General features: G+C 34.1%; 1 long non-coding RNA gene across 1 annotated transcript; it reads right to left on the minus strand.

Annotated features, from left to right (window-relative positions):
• Positions 1–4,492: 4,492 nt before the first annotated feature.
• On the minus strand, positions 4,493–7,411 carry LOC129925169 (uncharacterized). The gene is made up of 3 exons (XR_008776948.1): positions 7,283–7,411; positions 5,940–6,153; positions 4,493–5,814 (listed from the first exon to the last, which is right to left on the minus strand). It is a non-coding gene; the product is annotated as an uncharacterized LOC129925169 (long non-coding RNA).
• Positions 7,412–10,155: the final 2,744 nt, after the last annotated feature.

Raw genomic sequence — 10,155 nt, forward strand, 5'->3', positions numbered from 1 at the left:
ATGAATTTACAGGCCCTTATGATATTTCAAATACAACCAATTGGTTCCTTGAAAAGATAAGATATCCCACCTATTTAGATTAAGGTATTGAGGATCGCCGCCGAAGAAAAATTATTCGATAAATAATATTATAAAAAAAAGCTCATTTGTAAGTGATACATTTTGTTCAAGTTCGGTGGAGAGCAGGAGCGGACTGGGTATCAAAATCGACCCGGGCATTCTATACAATCCGGCCTACAAATTCTATATCCTACGTTGGACATCCAATTCTAGGTCTACCTTTTACTCAAAATCACTATGTTAAGTTTGATAATGTATCGATATGCATGCATACAGTGAGTGAACTCTATATCTTTATAAGAAATATAGGCCTTTTTTAAATCGGTAAGTATGTAGGCCCTAAAAGGATTAAGCATACTACTAGCACTGTCTACGGATGAAGGCTATTACATTATTTCGGAAAATGTATAAGATTAAAATTGTAGGCCTATTTCACTGTCTGTGTCTGTGAAAGATTTTTTTAGCACGACGCTCATGGACCTTTTAATAACAGAATATTAGAAAACTTTTAACAATTTCATATGTGCCATAGTGGCATCGATCTAGCCATTTCGGTGGCCCTACCGGCCCATTTGGGTACCGGCCCACCGGGCATTTGCCCAAATGCCCATATAGCCAGTTCGCCCCTGGTGGAGAGGTGCGCTCCCATGGGGTTTCATTGGAATGAGTCTCAGAATTATTATTATCACCCATTTTCAATAATTAGCGTTTATTGAATGAATTTTCGGGTATCCCTTGATAAAGATATTTTAAAATTTGGGAATGGTCATTGTTCCTACTTTGCGTTTTTCACCCTAATGTGGGCTCTAAATAGTATGTAAGGTTGTTATTGCCGGAAAATAAAAAGCTTGGTACTTTCAAACTATATACAAAATATTTTAAAACAAAATTTGCTTTCTCAAATGTACATAAATTTAAAACACGTATTTAAAAATTATAAATAATTTTAAAAAATCAGAGTTTTACATAATAGTTTGAGAAACAGTGCTATTTATTTATGGGCAAATGATTTAATAGCCTCCCTTTTATTTTTAATTTAGGTACTTCTTTTCAGTTTCCCGCTGTGACTTATACATAAAGTGTTATTCCAATTTTCGATACATCTGAGAGTGCATATTGTTTCTGATAGTTTTCGCTCATAATATTTGATTAACTTATTACAGTGCGACCCAAAGATTATTTTAAATAGAAAATAGATAAATGTAAATTAATAAAAAATAAATACAGATCTATATAAAGAGAAGTAATTCAGCAATAGCTTTGCAAAGGGGGCAAATGAGTTATCTTTTTCGTACTCTGTAAACATTCACGTCTGCTGCAAAGATTAACAACTGTAAAGAAGAATACAAAACACATACATACTAGAGACCCCTGCTGGACCAAAGTAAAAACATGAGGCCTTCATCAGCTACAAATAAACCAGAATGACTCGCAATTAACACAAAACATACTATTAGTTAACTGTCCATATGTTCCAAGAATCGTACTAATAACTGTATATAATGTGTTCTATATTTTTACTGGAAACTATTTTTTTCAAAAAGCTGGTTGGGCTACATCAGTAATTCTCAACCTATAACTAGCGTTTAACCAAGGTACTATGCATTGATAAGAAGGCTGAGTAGGTTTTTTTTTCTTTTTCAAAGTTTATATCAACTCACTGTCTGTCCGTCCGTCTGGATTCTTTTGCGTGTTTGTTTTTTTCTCTCTCTTCCCATTCTAGAGCCAAGTTGAAATTCTGCAGATTTTTTCATAGTCGAAGATGATACATGAATCAATCACAAAATTGGTTAGTGGTAATTAATTAGTTTTGTATTTATATATAAAATGGGATATTAACCTTACAACATTTAGATATAAGGCAGTGATTGCGCGATGCTTTCCCTATTATAAGTACAGTTCCCCTTTCAGGCCATGCGGTCTATAGGGAAGATAATGTTAAGGTCATCTGTTTCTTTGGCCAATGGTTAAGAATCAGGGTGTCATGTGGCCAGCACAACGACCAACCGCCTTTACTTACCCCCAACTTTAGTCAGGTACCCATTGGATTTAGGTGCAATCATTGGCTCCCTAAAAAATCCCGAAACAGTAGAGTGGTACCCAGTTTGTGACAGTGTTAAAAGATGCCTCTAACCACAAAGACGTGAAATTGTTTCCCTTGATGAAACGGTTTACTACGTCACTGTTGGGAGTGTACTTACAATGTTGTGTAAGTTGCAATATTGTGTAAGTTACAATATTGTGTAAGTTGCAATGTTGTGTAAGTTACAATATTGTGTAAGATGCAATGTTGTGTAAGTTACAATATTGTGTAAGATGCAATGTTGTGTAAGTTACAATATTGTGTAAGTTGCAATGTTGTGTAAGTTACAATATTGTGTAAGATGCAATGTTGTGTAAGTTACAATATTGTGTAAGATGCAATGTTGTGTAAGTTACAATATTGTGTAAGATGCAATGTTGTGTAAGTTACAATATTGTGTAAGTTGCAATATTGTGTAAGTTACAATGTTGTGTAAGTTACAATATTGTGTAAGTTACAATATTGTGTAAGTTACTATATTGTGTAAGTTGCAATATTGTGTAAGTTACAATATTGTGTAAGTTACAATGTTGTGTAAGTTACAATATTGTGTAAGTTACAATATTGTGTAAGTTACTATATTGTGTAAGTTACAATATTGGATTTAGAATCAATTCCAGGAGAAACTGCTGAAATTAATTGATAAGATGCGTGGCCGCCTGGCTTGGCCACCTATCAAGAGGGATTGAGTACAAAACCCGACTTGAGCAGAGTTTTTTTTTACTGAACGCCTAAGGGCCATGGAAAAAAACAACAACTTCTCCCTGATACCCCCTCCAGCCTGCTTCCCCCACTGATCCACAATGAACTATGTGCCCACACCAATCGCCATAGAAGGCCTGAACTCTGACCTGCGACGTCACAACCTGTGGGCGGTGGAGACCAATAGCTCTTTGCCACATCTGTACATACTGGCAAGGCGCTATCGATCTGCATTTCCCGCGGGTCGGTGCTCAGGCATTTTATGACGATTGGCCTCGATTGTATCTAGAGATAGAGGCAAGCTGGCGATATCGACGTCGTTAAGGCTTTGAGGTGGACGGTAGCCTGGGGGAAACGTTTCAATTGACTTGGGTTCAATCATCATCCATTGGCAATCAACGATAATGAGTTATTACAGTGGCGTAACTAGGGATTTGGGGGCCCGGGGGGGGGGCTGCATTTTGACATTCGACATCATGACATGAGATAAGTAAAATTTCCCTTTTCAGACCTTGCGATCTATGGGGCAGATGATGTTAAGGTCATCTGTTTCTTTGGCCAACGGTTATGTGGCCAACACAACGACCAACCGCCTTTACTTTCCCCAACTAAAGTCAGGTACCCATTAGAGTTGGGTTGACTCAGGGGCGCCCTAAAAATGCCGAAATTCAAAATCCCAGTCTTCACCGGGATTCGAACCCAGGTCCTCGGAAGCCAAGCGCTTAACCATTCGACCACCGCGAGATAATGGCGTAATATTTAATGTAAAAAATAATTTCGGACACTCATTTAGGGGCCCCCTTTCAAGTTGGAGCCAGGGGAATTTTCAAAGTCGGACCCGCCCTCCCCCACCCTAGCAACGCCCCTGAGTTATTAGACCAAAATTATCTATGGGACAAGCTCGCTTCCTCAAACAAGACAGGCCTATCTGAAATTCGGACGCTTAAGCTTGCTGAAAACTCAATGGCTCGGCAACATCTAAGCGAAGTTTTAGGCCCCCATGATCATGACCAACATGCGTCCAGCTTTCCTCCCTAAGTATCTGGTCACCGTAACCGTTGTTTAGTTGAAAGGATCTATCCTGAGTTTATTCGAAGGTAACTTGAGTCACATTCCAATAGCTCTCTTGATCTATTCCAGGGCCTAGCATGGAAATAAACAGTTCCATATCCCCTTCAAATTCGGATTTAGGGCTTTTATGTCTCTTTAATGTGGGCTTTTGTTTTGTAGTCCTATTATATAGGCCTACAATAAAACAGTATTAAAAAAATATTGTTCTCGGAAGATAAGTCTATTTATTTGTGCCTATTGCTTTCCGACAATATATATCACGCATGTCAGCAGAATTTAATTAATCTGTGTTGAATATCGATTGAATTGTGGTGAACCTTAATTGGGTTACAATAATAAGTGACTTCATTTTTAACTGTCAGTATAAGAGAGTGAATATTAAATTTTATGTATACCCACAATTTAAAAATGCAGAATTGGTTATTTATATACACATGAAATATAAAACAAATGCATTTAAATATCCAATCTAAAATTTTAAATATTTTTATAATATATATTAATGTGTGAAATATAAAAATATCAAAAACTTTTTTTACAGGGGGGGGGGGAAACAATGCTTGTATTTTTCTTTTGCAGCTAAATAAATTGCTTCCCCTTATTCTGCTTAACGTAGAAGTCTGCATCTGGAGTGGCTTTCTCTAAATTTATTTTATTTTTTCAAAAACAAAAAAAAAGTGCATTTTTCCGCATGAGGCTTGGACTAGGATGTAGATTTGTTCAACTCTGAAGGAACACCTAAAACATGTTAAACTAACAAACATCTTCCATCTGGGAAATTTAGCACAGCATTTAGCAGAACATGAGATCCAGGGAGATTGCAGAAGCACAGCTTGCAAACATTTCCAGTCATTTCTTTCGCTTTTCTGTATTTAATGCTAAAACTTATATCCGAAATCACAGATTTGTTCTGAAAAAATTTTTTGCAAGTGTCGGTTAATCCTCTTATTGCCTGAGCTAGCCAGGAAAACCAGTGACTTGGCAGAATTTAAGTCATTGGTTAATATGCATGACTAGATGCATGACGCGTAGGACGTAATCATCTTCTTTTTTGAAGTAACGTCTGTATTATATAAGATAAGATCTAGCTCCATCAGGCCAAGACATTTAAATTCTATTCACTCAAGACTCCATTAACAGGCAAAGATAATTTATATATTGGTCTAAAGAAATAGAAATTCAGTTTGGCTACATTTAATAATAATAATAATATTAATTATTTTTATTACCCATGAGGATAATTGTGCATTTCAAAAAACAATACATAATTAGAGCAAATAATTTGTATGATAGCACACAATAATACATTCAAAATTTAAAACAGTAAGTTACCAGTTTTTTTCAACTTTATTGCCAAAAAAACTCCCAAAAGTGTTTTTGTGTGTCTATTTGTTTTTGTGATCAATGTCTTATATCTTCTTTGTGATGGTCAAATGTTCAAATCCACATCAGTATTAAACTTATAACAATCATGATATAAATTATAGATGCATGTAGAAACAGCATACAAAAAAAAACAAAAAAAAAAACACACACGCAACCAGCTCTTGAAGAATTGGGCTCCTACATAATTCTCAGTGGCGACAAGTGACGTCGAAACACCCTGAACTGAAAGTGGACTAAAGAAGCTTTGACATCTCTCTGTTCTAGCCTGATTGAAGAGCAGATGACCACTTTGTCCAGTGTCTAGATTTAGTGGATGTCATTGCGCCAGGCCAGTGAAGTACTACCATAATAGCAGCTGGTGGCAAAGGTAATTAAACTGAGGATTTCAGCAGCAATCTATTAATTCACTTCTAATCTTTTACTTGCGCAGGATTTAGGTCTGTCCTGTCCATGAAAGTCATGGTTGTTGTTATTATTTATATCATTTGTGGTTCCTGTATCATATGTTGTACCTGATAATATCAAAATTTAAATATATTTTTTTTTAGATATAATTTAACCCAAATTAAATAGAAAAGTACACATATGAAATGATGTATTTTATTAATGGGTTTACAAATACTTTTCAAAAACTTACTTGGTATACTGTGCAATAAATACTCAGCCAGGCAGTTGAGCTAGATTACACACACACACAAGTGAACATTATAGCCTTTGTCTTCCTTTGTGAGTTTGGACTTGGATTACAGCCATGTTTAAAATTTATATTAAATACAGATCTATCATTTGCAATGCAATCAGGTCCTTATCTTTATTCTTGACATTGTGAACTCTTGATATTTCTCTGAGACCTTAAATAAAATATTTACACAATTATTTTTATAACAGTATATTATTTGTTTATATTTTATTAACTCAAATTACCTGATAACCTCAATAAATGAATGTAAGAAATTATCTTAATCAATAAGTTAAAACAAAATAGCCTAGAACCATAAAGGAAACAAAAAGATATTGATCTAGAAATAGATATGGATTTATGTTGATTCTTTATACACTACTATACAGGATGGCTGCATGCTAATTATCTCTTCCAGATAAATTGTAAAACTATTATAAGTATAATTGTGGTGAGACTCTCACTGCCATTTCTTTGATTTATGGGAGACCTTAATTTCATGATATAATGAGCAGCATGGAGAAAATAGAACATTTTGTGAAATCCATTGAAGACCATACCAAGAACAAAAAATGCTAAAATTAAACGAACATCCTAAAGTTAAGGAATATTTTGTGTGAATTTTTTTATCACTAAATTTTTCTTTTTCGGCAATGGTTTATTTTAAACCAAGCTTCTCCCTCAAAAATAATAGTTATTGGGCTTTTTACAGTGCAAGGACCAGAGTCCCCAAAGGTTTAGAAATTGCTACTGATAGATCTCAGACAACATGGTTTAAGTTCATGGAGAACATTAAGACCTATCTGTTCAAAACTTTTTTAGATTAGTTTGTGAGTTTGTCATTTTAACTTAGGGTGGCTGCATGGTCATGTTGGACTGTCATTTGGACTTGTCGATGGTCCCGGGATCATATCCTACCTACTGCCATCCCCATGCGGGAGGTTTAATTAAGGAAATTAATTATCTTCAACTCTGATGGAACATCTGAAACATGTTAAAACTGTTGTGTTATGTCTGTTTATGTTATAGTGCTTTGGACCAACAATCCTGTATTATATTTGTTAACAGTAACAGCTCTTAATTAGCCTCTTAATAAATTAAATTATTATTACTTCATAAAATTAAATACTAAAATAGATCTTATCATCTATCATTTTCTTGACATGTACACTCTGTACAGTAACAGTAGTAGTATGTACTATGACTATGTAATAATAATATCAAAATAATCAAATATGTACTGTAGAATGTAGATTGTAGGAAGAGAGAGAGTTCCTAGAATCATGTTTCTGTATATTTACTTTGAGTCTTAGAACTCCAGATCTAGAATGTCTAGATCTATCTAGAGCTAGATTCACGGGCTCCGGGAATGGTTTCGGCAAGTTTCGCTTTGACAATGAGTGAATGACAGCGAATGTTCATGTTGTTATTTGGAAGAATGATGAAATTAAAAAACGAAACTGTAGGAAGTAAACAGCAATTAAAATGTGTAAAACTTGGACATCTACGAAAACGAATCAAATGCTGAAACGCAGATAAAAAGATGTCCTAGTAAGCCTACTTCTACCTCGATTAGTTTATTAATAGTCCTCTAAAAGGCAGCGACTCCATTTGTAACCCCAAAAGGGATGCGGAAAAAACAGATAAAGGTTTCTGCCTGATGGTAGAGCCGGCCTTAGGTAGTTGGAGGCCCTAGCCAAGTAATTGTGTAGCCCCAAATAAAATAAAAAAAAAAAAAATACTAAAACCGAAAAATATGCAATAGATTAACAACCTTCCTGTATCGAGGCCCTGTATCTAAGTCAACAAAAGAGTTAAATTCGTATAGCGCATTTTCCGTAGCGTTCAATTGAAAAGGCCTTGGCTATGTTTTATCACGCTCACATCTGCAAATATTTTAAGTTTCAATATCACAGCCTGGTATGGCAATCTGAGCATTAAAAATAAAAATAAACTTAATAGAATCCTAAATGCTGCTGGCAAAATCATTGGCAAAAAACAAACCCCATTTGGGCAGTTGTTTGAGACAAACATCTATAAAAAAGCTAACAAGATCCTCGAAATAAAGAATCACCCTTTGTGTCAGGACTTTGTGATTTTACCATCACAAAAGAGATACAAGACACCGATAGCAAAGACAAACAGACACAAACACTCTTTTGTTCCCCTGGCAATCAAATTATTAAATAAGAACAATATGGTATAAACTTTGTCACATGTAAATTATGAGTGAGTCTGGTGTGAATGTACACTTTGGTTTCTAATAGTTATAATGTTTTTTGTTTGGTGTAATGCACAAATTGTAAGACAAATTTCCTTACGGATAATAAAGATTATTATTATTATTATTATTATTATAAACGGATTTTTCCGCTCAGTTCAAGAGCCGATAACATGAATGTGCTTCATGGACGGTTCATGATCATCAGACTAACAACTTTCCACAAATGAGATTGGACCAAAGCGCTCTGAGCATGCTATAAACATGAAAGTAGCGCTATATAAAAGCCATATTTATTTATTTATTATTTATTTATTTATTTCATCAAACTGAGGAACAATGGCCTTCTAACATATGTCTAATTAACAAATAGATCTAAACATTTGGGAAGAAGCATTGAATCATAGTAGGACAGCTATGTCCTCCTTCATTTTGCTTATGCCTAGAGCCGGCCCTGCGATGGAAATCTTGTGGTAAACAAAAATTTAATAAAATACCCAGAAAGACACAAAGATAAAGGCACATTCCTCGTTCCATATGCTAGGACTTCGAATCCTGGTGAAGACTGGGATTTTACATTTCGGGATCTTTGTGCGCCTCTGACTCCACCCAGCTGTAATGGATACCTGAAAATTAGGCGGTTTGTTGTTGTGCTGGCCACATGACACCCTCGTTAACCGTAAGCCACAAAATCAGATGCCCTTTACATCATCTGACATATAGATCTCAAGATCTTACCTTTGCAAATAGTTTATCTTTGGATATGTTTGGTTTATGCTTGCTTCATATGGCAATAGTAAGTGCAATATGGGTGTCTCTTTTGGTTTGAGGGCTTTCTTTGTCTCTTTTTGGGCTCTCTGCTTCTTTTTTTTTTAAACTCTCTTCTCTCTTTTATTTAAATTTAATATTTTACAATCATTTTAAATGAATTTAATATAAAATGTACATTGGTAATTTATACATTGAAATAAATACAAATTATGATAGTTTTTTCATGGTAAATTAAAAATTAAACTAAATCTTCATCTCCTTGTACAACATTGTCTCCCTTCTTTTAACATATGCAATGCGATAGTGTGATCAATGTATTACAGATCTATTAGGATAGTTTCAACCACTAATATTTAATGAAGCCTCTCTACGTCATGCGGCCTCCCTTTTGTAGAGTAATTATCAAGTGCGATTATCTTGGATGACTCCTTACAAAGTATTAATATCCCTTTGAAACTCTCTATTACTTTTGAAGTATACTTTAGCTATGCTATATAATATCGCAAAAGTTTTTTTTTTTTAGGAAATTTTACTATTTGAGCTTTTCACTAATCATTTTCATCATGGGTATCCTTGGGCTTAAGCCTGCTTTTCTTTGCCTCTTTTATGGGCTTTCTTTCTTTGCCTCTTTTCAGAAACTTTTAAAAAATACATTTTATGATACATACTTATAATAAAATAACTAATTAACACTATAAAACATGATTAATTTATGTGTAAAAAGCAATATTTAGTCCATTGTTAGTGTAACTTATACTACTTCGTCTTGGTCCGTCTATAAAGGCTTTGTCATTAAACTTGTGTAGAGATCCTGTTACTACTAAATTATGAATAATATTTTATATTTTTTTATTTAAAAAATATCCAAATTTTACAATGTTAAATGTTAATGAATTAAAACAATGGTATAAGATAATTTCTTCTTTATTTGGATGTTAGAAATGCACCCAATGATGGGTTACAAAAATAGAGGTTTTTTTCGAAATTGATAAAGGAAAATTCGGTTTTCCAAGAATTATATACTTCAAAATTTATAAAACAAAATTGGTAAAATAAAGATACATGAATTTCTAAGCATGTTAAAATAAAATCACGTATTAAGTCTATTATTAATATGACTTGTAATTTATATTTTACATCTGTAGTTATTATTTATTTTGAAGTGTAAAATACATTTTGAAA

The sequence above is a fragment of the Biomphalaria glabrata genome, chromosome 3, assembly GCF_947242115.1.
Source record: "Biomphalaria glabrata chromosome 3, xgBioGlab47.1, whole genome shotgun sequence".
Classification (NCBI taxonomy): domain Eukaryota; kingdom Metazoa; phylum Mollusca; class Gastropoda; family Planorbidae; genus Biomphalaria; species Biomphalaria glabrata.